At 35.0% G+C, this 14,019-nt stretch overlaps 1 long non-coding RNA gene across 1 annotated transcript in view; it reads right to left on the bottom strand.

The window, feature by feature from the left end:
- Positions 1-12,051, bottom strand: part of LOC132201098 (uncharacterized) — an 84,681-nt gene extending 72,630 nt beyond the window's left edge. Inside the window, exons 1-2 of the long non-coding RNA XR_009442235.1 lie at positions 11,675-12,051; positions 11,287-11,463 (exon numbers count right to left, since the gene is read on the bottom strand). This is a non-coding gene — a long non-coding RNA (uncharacterized LOC132201098). The remainder of the gene's footprint in view (positions 1-11,286; positions 11,464-11,674) is intronic.
- Positions 12,052-14,019: the final 1,968 nt, after the last annotated feature.

The following is a 14,019-nucleotide window of genomic DNA, read 5'->3' as shown; positions in this document are numbered from 1 at the left end:
CCTCCTCGCGATTTGAATAAAATCGAACTCACAATTTTCACAACAATGATCACAGACGAGCTATGAACTATTTTTAAATTTTTGTTTTAGAATCAAGGATTTCAAAAGATGCAATTATTTTTTTGAATTTTAAAAATTGGTGGAATTTATTTATGAAAGATGCTACTTTCGAATATGCAAACAGATGAGTACCTTCGAGTGCATAATTGCATAATGAAATGCATCATTCGCGTGCAGCTGCTAGACAGACACACGCTCCCTTTTTTAATTCAAATGAAAGGGTTTCGGGCTCTTGACGCACACGGTGAAATTCTTTTGTGAAAGTTTTATTCGAGTGCATCAAGATAAAAATGCTCGTGTGGAGAGACGCACTGTAATCAATGTAAGGATCGCAAACTGGTGTTTACGGTGAATAAAATTATGTGTTCGCTTTAAACATTGTTGTTGATTTATAGGGAATGAAAAAAGTTGCACAATAAATAAACTATTAGTTTTTGTAATAAAATATTGCAATAATTAATTATTAATTTATTTGCTTATTCTAGTAGATATTTTTTGGATGTTTTACAATAAATAAATTATTTAAATTTTAATTATATTTATTAAAAATTTTTCAGTGCAACTATAATATAAGTTTAAAATTGAATTATTGATTAAAATTGTTTTTCCAAATTGCTCACAGATTGAAATTTTAATGTATAAACGCTCATCAAAGACATACTGGTGAGCTTGAAGATATTATTAACATGATATACAAATACATTTTTTGCATGTGTTGGTGGCATTTATAGGTTAAATATAAGATTGAATTCAGCAGATTTTAAGAATTTCTAATGAGATAAAGATTGAATTGCGCTAATGAGGAATGATTAATAAGACTACACGCAATCAAGTAAAATAATTAAATTAAAAATAAGTGTAATAACTACATGAGCATGATGAATTATACAATTATTCTTATTTTTAATTTTCAAGTTCTGCCATGTGAGGCAAACTGTTTGGCTACAATTTTAGTTCAAAATAAGGTTTCCCTTGGGTGAATATAAATAAAGAAAAAAAATTTGAGCAACTAGAGAGTAAAATCAAGAGGATATTTTAACTTTCGTTTTTAAATTAATGATGACACTAAACTGCATGAAAAAGAAATTCAAAATGTTGGTTGCAATTTACAAGACAGTGTCCAGAAATTTGAAAAAGAAAGTGATTCACTTGATTCAGTCTATGTATTTATTTTTAAAAAGCATAAATTTAGTAAAATTTTATGAATTTTATTACTTAATACGTCAACTTTTTTATTCTTTTGTCAGCAGTGGCAAATTTGAAATTTGTTATTTTTTGCTAGCATCTCCGAATGACGTACAATCACAATCGTAAAAATGAAAAATGAGTACAAGCCGAAATTGTACACGTCTCACTTTTTTTTATTTATGGTAATGGACGACATGTGATTGGGTTTATTCGAACAAGCCATAATACTGCACTGAATACACACACATGTGGCACACAAAAGCATAATGTGGATCGTCGCTATTGCACTGTCGAACATAAGAGAGAAAAGCTGCACCCTTACATGGAACTTTTTATCATATTGGCGAAACATCCGCGCGGCGGTCAGAGTCCTGCTATCGCCAATAAATTTTAAATTGAACTCTCTTCTGTCACGGATTACAACAAAAGTTTAATGTGCGTCTCACGCTTGGGGTGCAACAAAAAAAAAACTACTGGCTCGGATGCGCGCGAGGGGACCCTCGAAAAAGAAAGGGACGGTCTGCAGACAGCGAGCTTTTTAATGCATTAAATTTTTGATCCATTTTATTTGGAACGAACCAGTTCAAAGGCCCGTCGAAAAGCCCGGCTGCAAAAGCTAATTTCGTGAAATTGGCTGGCAGCGACTTGTGACAAACGCGTTTTGAAAACGAATTCGACTGGAAGTTTCTTAAAAAACGTCTATTTGTTATTTTAAATTTGACAGTTTTCAAAGTTTGTTTCTATAATTCCTTATTTACAACAATAATTAAACTAAATAACAAATAAAAATTAAAACATCATTACAGCTTTTTTTACAATTTTTGTTTTGATATTTACCGGTTACAATATTTGGGAACAATTTTTTATAATAAAATATTGCCGTGTCGTTTGCAGTAACAAAATGCATCCATGCTCTAATAACACACCCCTTCCGTTTTTTATCCGCGAACACACAAGTACCAAAAGGATTGACAGCCGCTATGTATAAAATAGTGCGTCGGGTCAGAGGTGACCAAAATTTTCGTTTTGTTAAAAGAGGTTCAAATATAATGCCATACAATCGGCGTATACTAGGGTAAAAAAGAGGACAAGAGCAACGCACGGTGACGGCTTTTCAAAACTATTAGAGTGTGGCTGAGGAACAAAAAAAATAATAGGACTCACGGTGGGTTCGTGGAGGATTGGCAGATCGGCGGTTCAGCGCAACTGAAGAGTTGTGAAAAACAGATGATTTAAAAAAAAATTTCAACTTGTTTATAAAATTAAATTTCATTTTGTTGTATTTTACTTTGTTTATACATATTATTTATTATATACTATTTTAAGCTAAAATTTATAATACATATTGTATTAATATTTTAATAGTTTTCTTTAAATTGTAATTCATTTTATTTTTATATATTTTTTCTCGTTGACACTTGACGGAATATATTTTTCATTTTCATATACATGATACATATTTTATTTATAATATAAATTACGCTGCTGTCATGTACAAATATATAATCATTAATTGGTACTTCAATGATTACGCTCGTGGTAAACGATGTTATTTATTTATAATCAAAATTCATACAGTGTGACTAAAAAATTGAAAAAGTTATTTAAATAAAATGAAAATGTTGCCACATATTAAGTCATAGTTCATTATCAAGAGGGCGTGGAAAAATTTTGCAAATTATTATGATTTAAGCTAGTTAAAAGTTGAAGTGTCACTTGTAAAAACTCCTCCTGCACTCTACAAAAGTGTTACGAGTGACGTCGTGCAGCAGATTCTCAGCTTATTACACGTTTTTATTTTACACATTTTCGCAAGTAAGTGGCATCTCAGTTCAATTAACCGTCGCGCCCCGCGGATTTGAATAGAAATAGGGAGAGAGAAAAGCACCGGTTTGAAAAATGAAAAAAAAATCACATCCCGAGCGGGGGTTGCTGAAAAAAATTCTTTCGTTTTTTTTCATACATGGCACGGAAAGCGGTACGCGCGCGGTTTTGAAAAGAATCCGCAATGGAAAATGTGTTTTCCTTTTTTTGTGTTTCTCAGTCCAAGCAGCACGCAGCCAATTAAACGCATTGAAAGAAAAGTACGTGTGTGCGTATGTAGAGAGAGAGAGAGAGCCGAGGGTGAGAGGGTGCTAATTAGCGCCGGCGTGCAGCCACTGAATGGCCCAAAGAGCCTGTTCATCTTCGCCGCGGCAGCCGCCTCTCGATAAAAGCGCTAATTAACGAATTAGTTTATTAATTAAAATGTACCCGCGTGGCCCGCTGTGCCGCACGACGAGAGAAAGTGTGAGTCGTGCGACTCAAAAGCAGAGAGTCATGGGTGCAAAGTTTCATACAAAAATGAAAACTTTTATGCACACTCAGTTGTTGACACATTTAATTCAACCCTCTCCCCTCGCTTACAAATTATGTAAGATTTAATAAAATTAGCAGCAGATATTTTAGTTGTTGATAATATTTAAATATTTAAATTCGTGGAAAGGTTCTTGTGTAATGATTTTTATAATTCTGAATTTCAAAAGAATAAAAATGCGTAATTCTTCTCTACTTAAATTCAAAATTTCAATCGAAAATTCTTTAAACTTTTTAAATCTAGATGGAACATGTCTGGTCTTTGTTGTTAGATCTTAAAATTTGACAAAATGCGCTAATAAGTAAGAAATGTAGAAAGAAAATATGACATGTTTCTCAAAAACCTTAGTTGTTCATATTTTATAAAAATATATTTTCTTTTTCTGTCATAGAGTATAAGTTGTGTGTTTCATTTTCTTTCTAACTCTAAAATATTAAGAAAATAATTTATAATTACTTGCGAGGCCCTTTCTGATGATGGGGTTTAAATTTATAGTAAATTACATAATCTCACTAAGGATTCCCCCCCAACCCCAATTTACCATCCCCCCAATGAAATGAGTTCTTTTTTTAGCAAAACATTAAACGCTGCTCTTTTGCATAGGTCAAGAACTCCCCCTATTCTGATTTGGTTTAGAAAACTTGCAATATCCGACCTCCCTTTTGCCTTTTTTATATTTATTCCTTCCCATTTTCTTGGCTGGCGTGCAAGAGTCATAAATTAAATGCGGGCGGACAGCGGCGGCGACATCAGTCGGCGACCAACCTATTCTTGTTTGCATACAAATGTATGTAATATAAAAAATAAATGCGACGGACGATATCGCACACAAACACACACATAGAGATGGGGAATATCCGAGAAAAAGTGGAAAAAGTTACATTTCCATTGGCTACTTTTATGCCGGCAGGGCCAATGGAAGCGCCCACGTGTCCGGCCGGGCTCACCCAGGGAGAGGGTGAGTGGCATGAATCATGCATGTTTGGATGGCTTCCACCCTCTAACTTCTGTCCTGCATCCAGGGGTGGGCTCTCAGATGGGGATAAAAGTAGCCAGGGGTTGAGAAAAAACTATCCCAGAATAGAGATGGGCTATAAGGGGGTGCATCTTTTTACATCCCCATGTATAAAAAATAATAGATGTGTCGTCGTCCGCAAGGTAGACCCCTCGAAGCTGCGGAAAATTGACTGATTTCACATTAATATTGAAGCTATGCATAGGTTTAGCTAAATGAATGCAGGAAAAATGTAAAAAAGTGTACAACAATCATAAATAGTGCAAAAAAGCTTAATTGTGACTAGAAATTGTTTGGTACTTGATTCTCAGATAAGAAAGTGAAGTTTTCCTGAATTTACAGGAAATTAAATTGTACGCAAAATAATTAATGATAAAATATGAGACTTCGCAGAGAACACAACAGTATTCATTTTATGATGTTCTAACTAAATAAGTACAGTTTTTTTAAGTGCAACGTATTTATAAGTTATAAATAACAATTAAATGTAGATAAAATAAAATAATTATAATATAGTGCTGTAAATATAATATATTACATAAAAAAAAATCAGTTTCAAAAAAAATATATATTAAATTAAAAAAAGTAAATTATAAATTACGTATATTTTAAAAAAACTATAATATTACATTTTAAAGTTTGAAATAAAGTTTTATAAAAATTAAATATTATAAATCAAAATTTAACAAAATCAGTCAAAATGCCAAGACTACTCATGGACTGGTCGGTCCAACACGCGTGCCTGCGTACATGACACTACTTTCCATGCAAGTGCCGTATTTATTGGGAATATCTTTCGCCATACAATTCTTGCCATGCTTATTTTCTCATTTCTCCCCTAACGCTTCTATTCCTACGATTCGTGGTTCGCATGCCGTATTAGAGAGCTAGGAAGCCATTAGAGGAAAAAACACACACATAACAAAAAGAGAAGCTACTCTGCTCGGACGACTTCTTTTTCCAACTTTTTTTTCTATGAATGTGTGCCGGGGAGAGATTGGCGCTGCAGCGGAGAGAGAGAGAAAGAATTATGCGAAAGCACTCGCTCGTGTGGGCGGCATTACCATAAAAATGTAATCATCCGTGAGTATTTTGTCATATGTGATGAGGATTTGGTGGAAATGTTCACGCCACCCTAAAAGTGGCAATTTCATGGCTATTATTCGAGCACGCGGCCTGCACTTTTTCATGCGCGTTCGTTTGCCAGAGAGGACAGTTTCGCGCCATAAAACGTGAAAAATTACTCGGATTCGTTGGAGCTCCTGTGTGATGCCACTTAAACGTTGAAATATGTGTGCATTTCACACCGAATGTGTAATAGTGCGCATTTGGTGTCGAAGTGCTATATTTATCGTAATCAATTTCACACCGCACTATCATTTGACCTTTTGACATAAAATAAATGGAAACACTGGCCACTCTCTCATCCATGTATTCAAAATTTCCAAGTACAATTAAAGAAAATACAAGCGAAAGAAAAAATAATCAGTTTTACACAATTGATTTTTTTAAATAATTAATAATTACTTATTATAGTCTGCTTGATTTAAAAAAAAAATATTGTTATTTATTCACCATTGATAGACGATTTTTAATCGGCAGGACTTCATTCAATTTATCATATTTATTTTTGATTAAATGCCAAGCTTGTAACTGCTTATTCAACTTTAAAACTTTTTAAACATTAATTTCTTGAAGTGCTGCAATTTTTAAATTATTCTGACTTAATTTTTTTTTTATTGTAAGATCTCAAAAATTTGTAAAGAAAAATGTAAAAGACATTGATAATATTTGCATCATAATTCATAATACTCCACATATATAATATCAACAATTAACGAGATCGATAGGAGCAAGCCAGTGAATAGTTTATTAACTAGAAATTCAGTTTGTTCATTGCAAGCTGCTATATCAGATTATTTTATTTCATTTTGTGCAATACAAATATCATAATTATATAAAATAAGAAAAGCTATTATTCAGTTACAGAAAAAAGAAAAAATTTATATTTCATATATTGAATAAAATTTATAAAAAAATTTAAATTTAAATAAAAATTAAAAAATTTTAAAAAACACTTTATTTATATGTTTTAAATTGAACCTAAATTACACATAAATACTAATAATATTAATAAATTTATAAAATTTAAATTTTTTAATTATAACTCGGCTTTTCAATAATAAGTATGTAGCACGTAATAACTGTAAGCTTGAAGAGAAGAAATTGTTTTGAGCGGCTATTTTACACGTTGTATGCTTTTGTAGCCACAAAGGCGATGAAACGAGCGTTGATCGCGGTGAAAAACATGAATAATAAATAATAGAGCATCCCAACTTGTGCTGCTGTCAAGCAAGCGGAACTGCCGGTCCGGCGGCCTTCGGCTTTTCTCCGTGTCAGAAATCAATTTCCAGCTCCTTTCCTGCGTCCGCCCTCACAATACGCTCAATTGCGCGGCTACAAAGTGGACCGTCGGAGAAAAATCGAACGTCGAGTGCACATGCAGATGTCAGACTTGATTTCCTGCCTTTTCCATTCACACGCAACCGAGTCGATAATTTGTCATCCGCTCGCACGCTCCGTCATATTTTTATTTTTTTCTCTCTCTTCCCGAAGAGAGATGCTGCGGCCAAGTTGCCAGCCAGTTTGTGTCCTGCAGCAAGAAGTTAGTTCGGCGGTCGTCGCCGGTCCTTTTTGTTGTGACAAACGCACAAGTTGTCAAAGAGCGATGAAGAGAAAGGTCCACACAACACGCCGCGCATATAGCGAGTGCGGGCGGGCGGTGGGCTTGTCGCAAACTTTCAAAGTGGTGCGGTCTGGCGCTTCTTTTCCGTCGCTCCTCTCGGATGAAAAGGGAAAGTAAGTAAAGTGCCTTTTTGGACCGATGGACAAACACGGACAAAGAAGATAGACTAGGGGAGATAAACCCGGCCTCAATTTTCTCCGAGAAAATATGCATATTTGGCCAGTTCTACGCTGTGCTTGCTAATAAAAGCCCTTTCAATTTTAAACGTTATTTTTAAATTAAAATTTGAGTGGTTTGTAGCAAATTAATTTGATATAATAGTCAATTGAATTATTAAGTTTATCAAAACAATATTAATTTTTGTACGTGTAAATAAGCTCTGAGAAAAAATTATTTACATTAAAATGTATATTATTGAATAAGTTTTGAATAAAAATTAATTTAATATAATTAGAAGAGCTCCTATTAAGATGTATTTTTGCATGCTTACAACTAAAATTTGATAATCAGAATCAGCCAAGTGGAAATTCCATCGGCATAAAAATAATCACACGGGTAAATCAAAAACATTCTGTTTGCTTATTATTAAACATTAACCCAATTTAAAGTTCTTTATAATCCAAATAACGTTTTATGAAGAATTGAAATAAATTTAAATTAACATCTCTGGACTAGAGCTTTTTATATTCTCAAGGATATCTGCTGGTCTACACTTTACTTCCAATAGTTCTGTATTATGTGAATTTTTAATTAAGTCTTTAACAGTTTTTAATATAATTTTTAAAATTTTCCAGGCAATGAATTTGGTCTTACGCCTTTGAAGTTTTTATGCTTCCAATAAATTATGTTTAATTTGATAAATTTCTTGCAACTTTTATCTTATATTCAAGCCAAGATTAGTTTAGAAAGAAATTTCAAAATTGATAAGAAAAATTATAATTATAGATTTGTATTAAATGAGTTTTTACATGTTAAATCAGCAGCTGCTTTTCATTTTGACCAGGTTGCAGCTGAGATTGAGGGAATGTGCTTGTATTATGCTAATCAAGCGGGCTTTCTGCGTGAAAATCATTCATGTCGTGCGTGTCCCTTTTAAGCAGCTCCCGATGGTGAGAGGTGCCGCGCCAAATATAAGAAGAAAAGCACAGCAGCAGCAGCAGCCGGAGCCAGTTTAGCAGCTCAAACTCGCCACAATCTCTTAAGATAAGGAATTGCAAAGTAAGAAGAGAGAGAGAGGAAGGAGCGAGTGGAAAGTGTGCACAAGGGCGAGGGTGGATCTCTGTTAAGAGTGCTGGGTGCGAAAGGGTGCAGCTAGAAGAGAAAAGCTCTAAGTTACACAAGACGGAAGGGCGGCCGGGGTGTGTTTGGTCGGCACCCTCGGCTTAAGTCCGGCACGCCTATCGACCAGCAGCTTTCAAGGGTCAGCGCTTAAATTGTAAGAGAACCCCTTTTGCTTTTGTTAATGACGGACCTTTATTCCGAGGCGCGCCTAATCCTGGCCCTGGCATTAATCATTTCGCCATTATCCACCCCGAAGGGAGTGACATTCAATTAGACTTGCACTTATTTTCAATTGCCTCTCCGCAACCGAGAGAGAGAAATGAGCGGCCGGTCCGGCATTGGCGAGGGGTCCAATGTGAGATAGGACACACGTGGGATGTAATTTATGCGTGGGGCAGCACACGATTTGGCGTCAGGCCATTATGTGAATTCATTAAAAGAGAAGCAGAGCCAGAAGTGTCAGCTGCAAAGAATTTATTAATTTTTTTTATTATACAGATGAATTTAATTTTCATAATGTTAAATTCTAATTTTTAATTAAAAATTTACGTATTCACAGAAAAAAAATATTGCTTTATAATTAAACTTTTTTTGTTATATGGTGGCAAATAAAAACCTTTTTCTTTTTTTTATCTTTAATTAGTTTTTAAATGCAACCTGCACGACATGCGTGTCATGAAATTGCATAATGTCTCATACTTGAGTTATTTTTTATTTTGTTTAATATTATGGATAAATTATTCCATCTTCATCTGTCTACTGTGTAAAACGGAAATTTTTACTGTTGCTAATTCGGAAAAATTTAGAGAATTGAATTCAAATTTAATTTTTTACTCAACATAAAATTTTGTCTCGCATTCTTGATTTTCTGAAAATTGTGCCTCTCAATTTTTTCCTTCCTACGCCGTCGTGTGATAATCGCGAAATTTTTAAAAGCCATTTAATGAAATTTTTCCATTTGCGTAATTAAGCTCTTGAGTGACGCGAAAATAAGGAAATTTGCTGCCTGCGCGGCCGTCAAGAGATATAGAACGCACTCTAAGTGTGCTTGCTTAGTTCTTGAAAAAAAAATATATCCCGCAGCCTCGGACGAATCGCTCAACAGCGAACTGCATCCCCGTCAGAAAGAAAGACGTAAACCGCGATGAGGATTCATTAAGCAGCGCGCTCTCCAAAACGCAATTAACGCTCCCAGCAATGCATTAGTGAAGATAATTATTGTCTTTTTGGAGAAGCAGAAAAATCAACATAATATAAAAAGTGCTCAAGAATAGAATGAGGAATAAAGTGATCTCAACTAGGTGGCAAAAAATTAATTAAAAAATGGAATTCTGACATTTTTAAAAAAATGAAACTAAATTCTAAATTACTACTTTTCATCATCTGTAAGTAAAAATTCAATCTTGCTTATAGTAAAACTCCATCAGTCCCAATTTATTTCAATTTAATTTTGAATATTTTCCATCAGGGTTGGGGTGGATCCGTGGATTGCCTGCATGGTAATAAAATAGGGATCGAAAATCACAAATTACTTGAAAGGATTCGTTTTCCCCGGTCCATTATGCGCGCTGTCTCTCGAAGGGGCTTTTTCTTTTTTCATTTTTGAAAGAACCGGCCGTTCCGATGTCAAAATAGACGGCGAGCCTTCCAATTTGTGATTGCATGACGCACTCACTTTGCTTCTGCTGCCATTGGATATTTACCAATAATGAGAGGGACGCACATGTACGGCGCGGCGAGATCAAATTTTGTTGTCTTCTGATGGCATCGTCGATCGTGATTGCGCTTTGAAACGCAGCCGTGAGTTATTCTCTCTCCGAATACATAAAAGTATTGGGTTTCAAATGCTATCCTGCGATGATGATGGCGCGCGCGATGGCATTTTGGAATGACGTGTGTGGGTATGGATTTCATAAATTAAACAGACAGAGAGAAAAAGCACTGTGTTTAGAAATGCTAAGGAAAAAAATGTACTTTTACAATAAAATAAAATATTTGAACATGATTTACGTTAATCATCTCAAAAAGGATCCCTTAATTACAATGAAAATGTAAAACCTAAACTGCATTTGAGTAAATTTAAAATACAATATCGTCATGGTTTCAAAATAAGAAGAAAAATCAAAATGGGGCACGATGAAATCCGGAGATCCATACCATTATATTAATTAGATAGTAAATTGGCGTTAATTTGTTTAGGCTGGCGTTACGCATGTATGCATAATTAAGCATTTTTCACGCACGCCACGGTGCCACGATCCTGATAAACTATACTATTATAGAGTATTATTTAAATTTTGATTAATTAATTTTAACGCTATTATTTGAATAAAATATAAAATAATTTTTAAAAATTATATTTTAATTACAATTTTTATAATGAATATCATTATCTAAACCTTTCTTTATAAATAAAGTGTTTTAATATTTACTTAACTAAACAATTATTACTTATATTAAATTTTACTTTTACTCAACTCGTATGGGCAACCTTGAAGATTATGTTTTGAACAGCCGCGAGGAAGGGTCGGAGGCGCAGAGAGGGCGAGGACAAAAGGGCGGCTTTGGAACTTTGTATAGTGGTGAAATTTCTAAACTTGATCATCATAATAAAAAATGGAAGTTGTTTAGAAATCCTACCTGAGAGAAGGTCAACGCTGACTGGTCTTGACCAGGGCGAAAATCTTTCCAGGGCCGCTTGCTGATGATGGCAGGTTAATTGCCCGCCTGAATGATGGATCTCTTCAAAACAGTCCCTCTGGCCCAGGGTTAAATTTTGGTTCAGCTTTGCAGGGTCCTTCAATCCAGTGACTGCCACTGAAATGAAAAACATAAAGTTTATTTATGTGGTGATTGATTTTGATAATTAATGCAATTCCAATTAAGATTTTTTCACTTTAATTAAGAAAAAGAACATTTTTTCAATTAAGATTTAAAACAATACAGAGAATGATGTATGTATTTTAATGTCATAATGATTCACATTTTAGACTTAAAAAAAGAGGAGCTTTCAGGGAAAATTTAGTACCTGACGAAAAGGCTTCATTTTTGTCCACAGAGACTTTTGAAATTCTGCCGGGTTTGTTGTAGACATGGCTACACCTTCCATCGACTTAAACTCCAGATACCGAGTAACATGTAACATCCATGTGGATTTAATAACTTCAAAAATTGTCCATGAGTCACGAGGAATTCGAAATGAGGTCTGCATTCCAGTCGCGACCTCGGCCGTAGAATTCATCAGGTGTTCATCATAGTGCCAATGAGAATGACGCAGTCTCGGTTCCCAAGCCTTCAGGTTCCACTTATTCTCCAAGAAAATTTTTGTCTAAAAAATTTTCATTTTAAATAAATTCTGTAAATTTCATCTTGCGGAAATGCGGAGTAGCTATAGATGCAAAAGATGTGCACATGTTTATGCTGATGATAGTGATAGTGATGATCGACTGGCATCACTGCCCTGCCCACTGGTAAGTGGTAACGTGAAACGTGGTGACTGGCGTGAACGTGAAATATGGATGGAAGAAATGGATCGGCAATGAAGAAGCTTATGAATGCGCAAGCTGGTAATATGAGGAGGATGTATGTTCTTCGTAATACGCTGTGTAAACTAGAATGGAATGTGTGCGGTCAGAAGTGAAAATTAAAATATGTTACACATAACAAAGAATGCGAAGAAACAAGAAACTTAAGTGAACATAGTGCGTGCGAATTCCTTGAAAATTGAAGGCCGCCAACCGCCGCTAAACAATTTACAATGTGGGGCATAAGGCGCAAAAATTTTGGCTCTTGCGTTTGGATTTTATGTAAGGTAATTAGGCGCATATTAATGCCATTTTCATCTATATTTTAATTAAACCGAGTTTTAAGTTACCAATATTTTTATTTTTAGCGCTGTTAATTATTTATTTTAATTTTAAAATTTATTTTGCTACAAAAAAATTTTTAATTTTTAATTATTCAATAGAAATTGATCAGTTTCACGTCCTTGTAGGTTTAAAATTCCGTTGGTGTAGAAGACAAGACGTAAAACCACGTGACGTGAGACTTTACATGGGAGCATACAATTTGCAAAAAACCTACGTTAAATCTATATTGATTTTATTTTACTCCTAATAAATCTCAATGGGAAAACCCGTCGCGCCTAATAATATTACCGTAAATTGTCCCAAATCTTGATCTAGAAATTATTGTCTGGTTTACATTTAATTGGAAATTTTCTGTTTTGTGTTTTGTGTCCGCCAATATTAAATCCATTCAATTTCCAGAAACATATAATACGAAATTGTTTTAAAAATATATCGCAGTAGAATACTTTTGTAATTTTAGAATTGTTTCTATTTTTTGTCACAAAAAGGGGTGCAGTTAGTAGCCAAAATAATATGTTTCCAATATTAAATTTCTATTTAAATTACAATTAATTTTTGAGAGCATTTCTTCAATAAGATTTTTCAAAACATGTGTCTAATCTTTGCATTTTGTTTAATCCTGAATACAGCTGCATCCAATAATTTTATTCATGCTAAGTTATTTCCTCCATATCTCTAGTAAAAAGTGTTCAGATAAAAAATATGCAAAACAATTTTGTCCAAGGAATGGCGAGGCAGAAAAAAAAACATACTTTGCGAGGAAAAGCAGTCGTTAAGCGGAAGGGTGTAAAATTCGCCAATAAAATTTGTCAACTTTATATATAAGACTGCGCGCAGTGTGAGAGGCGGAAGGAAGAAAGGTGTAAAGATCCCAAAAGAGACGCGAGTCCCCGAACAACATCAATGCAGTGCGCGCAAAAGAGCATCTTTCCACATTAGGTCCTATAAAGTTTGAGACGCGACGGCCGACTCTGGGCGGCGCAACCCTCGCCGGCGCCGACCGCTCCACCCGTTCGCCCCATTCGGATTCCACCCCGAGGAGTTCTCCGGGGGTTGCGCCGCGCCACCACCCAGTGTCCAACATGTTTACAATGTGTTTCCATCTTGATACATAAAAGGATAATCAAGAAAGCTAGCGCGCGCTTCTCTGCCCACCTCGGCGGAACGGCCGGGGCGGCCCGGGGTGACTCCCTTTCTTTCTTTACTGCCGCATCGCATATATATTACTGCAACCCGCACTGGCTATAGGAAAATATTACCTTGTGCCAGAAGAAGAAACCTGTAAAACGTGGGGCGCGTGTCGGCTCCGCACCACGCTCGCCGAGCAGACACATTATTACGCTGAGAAAAGAACAGGCGAGCGACTTGCGGCCCTTCGAGAACACACACCAAAACTCAACTCTTTCCTCTCTCCATTTATTTATCTCGCAAATGTACTGAATTTAATTTAAAGCGTGAAAAATGAATATAAAAAATTATATTATAATATTTTTATTTTTATCTT

Source organism: Neocloeon triangulifer, unplaced genomic scaffold (assembly GCF_031216515.1).
Source record: "Neocloeon triangulifer isolate White Clay Creek 2 clone unplaced genomic scaffold, ASM3121651v1 ptg000014l, whole genome shotgun sequence".
In the NCBI taxonomy this organism is placed as follows: Eukaryota; Metazoa; Arthropoda; class Insecta; order Ephemeroptera; family Baetidae; genus Neocloeon; species Neocloeon triangulifer.
This window is presented reverse-complemented; position numbering and strand designations above follow the sequence as displayed.